The following is a 1771-nucleotide window of genomic DNA, read 5'->3' as shown; positions in this document are numbered from 1 at the left end:
CGACGTTTTTAAAAACAGGATTTCCCCGCCGGCGAGTTTTAGAACAAACAGCTTTGTTGAAGATAATGTGGCACCAAAAGCTTCCTAATGACGGCTTTAACAACAGTGAAATGTGTAATATTCTCATCTCTTTTGAGGTTGCAATTTGGAAGGAGTAACATCGAGTGACCTGGCTTCTAATTTTCCCTAAAAAATTGCAATAAATGAATAATTTCGAAGTCTGGATTTCGGTTTAAAAATTCCCAATCGTCGGGTTTTTTTTCTCTCTCTTTTTCCCTCTCCCCAATGCGCTCATATAGTAAAAAAGAAAATTTTAAAATTGTTTGTTGGTTCACGTATTTTTTTTTTTTTTTAATGAGCCTCACACAACGCGAACAGGCCTGTCAAAAAAGTGGGCGTGTTGTTGGTTACATACCTCAAGAGCAGCTCTATCAGGGTAGGATACGCCCTTTCCCCCTTTCTCTGTACTGCGTGTATCTTGTCACCTGAGACCGATGTGTATATCCTGACTGGTCATACACACCCCGATCCAGACAGCCCCCTCGCCCTACCATCGCACTGCACTCTAGGCCACTGAAATCCGCCCGTATAGAACTCAATATATATACGAGGCTATTTTTAGACATGATGTCATCGCCGGGCTCGGTGGTTGGGCGGCTCTTCTGCACTACGTAATGTGAACGGCGCTGATTGGTCGGCGCGGGATGAGGAGAAAAAAACGTGGAGCGAGAGTGCGCGCGGACGCGGGAGAATCGGAATACGGGCCTGAAATATTCGCATATCTCGCTGATTCGGATTTAATTGTCGCCATTAGATGCGTTAGTCCGTCGTCGACGCCCGGCTGGGTCCATAACGGCTCCAAGCGAAACCCTAGTCTCGAAGGGAGTTCGTGGTATCGGGGCCGAGTCTGAGGCTGGCGATAAGGCGCGCTTTTACTACTACTTGTTCGCGGCGTGGCAATGGGCTTGCCCATTTTGCCCCAGGCGACGCCCTCGCTGCCAGGCGTGGAATACCCTCCCTCGGCGATCGGGCCTCGAATCTCGCTAAAGGGCTCATCTAGCGTAAAATTTTCCTCTCGTCATGAAGATGAGGTTGGCTGGAGTCGCGTAGGATCTGTTGTGACGTGAGTACTGTCTCGCTGGTGTTTTTCTCGAGGTTTATCTGCGGTACAACGACCCAGGACCTCAGACAGCCTGGCTCCCATCTAACATCCTATGTCATCATAATCCACTTTTAGGAAATTATGAATCTCATCTCTCTTTTTTTTTTATACGGGAAAAAGGATAACTGGACCGCGAGGATAAAGGACGCAAAGGTTATTGTTCCCGCGACCACAGGCGATGTATGGACTTCCATCATTCCCGTTTCCGTTTTTCAGCGTCGAGGTATATAAAAAAAAGAAACAAATATTACCCATGTTGATGAGACTCCCGCTCACAAAAAGCTAAGGTCATGAGGGAGTCCCGCGGAGTTACCACGTTATGTTAACTTCCCGCAGCCGAGGGAGGTGCCATGGCGTCCGACGGCGTCTCTCGTCACAGGATCCTCGGCTAGAGAAGTGGCCATTGCAGGGAGATAAGGGAGAGACGCCCGCGGGTTGGGATGAGGAGGGCGAGGAGGGCGTGCTTCCAACGGGCGAGCGGGAGGCACCTGGCAGCTCTGGGAGTCCACGCCGCCCACGCACCGCCCACCCACCTCACGACATGGCCCCCTCGCACGCCCCTGGCCTCCCCCCTCCCCTCTCGCGAACGCATGCACGCACACACGCGGT

At 51.0% G+C, this 1771-nt stretch overlaps 1 protein-coding gene across 1 annotated transcript in view; it reads right to left on the bottom strand.

Moving 5' to 3' along the window:
• The window catches only part of LOC119592235 (POU domain, class 4, transcription factor 1-like), a gene marked incomplete at its 3' end in the record, with an annotated part of 47222 nt that extends 46633 nt beyond the window's left edge, over window positions 1-589 (bottom strand). Inside the window, 1 exon segment of the mRNA XM_037941067.1 lies at window positions 416-589.
• Between the last annotated feature and the right edge of the window lie 1182 nt (window positions 590-1771).

Source organism: Penaeus monodon, chromosome 29 (assembly GCF_015228065.2).
Source record: "Penaeus monodon isolate SGIC_2016 chromosome 29, NSTDA_Pmon_1, whole genome shotgun sequence".
NCBI lineage: Eukaryota > Metazoa > Arthropoda > Malacostraca > Decapoda > Penaeidae > Penaeus > Penaeus monodon.
Note: the sequence above shows the minus strand (reverse complement) of the source record. Positions and strands in the feature narration are given on the sequence as shown.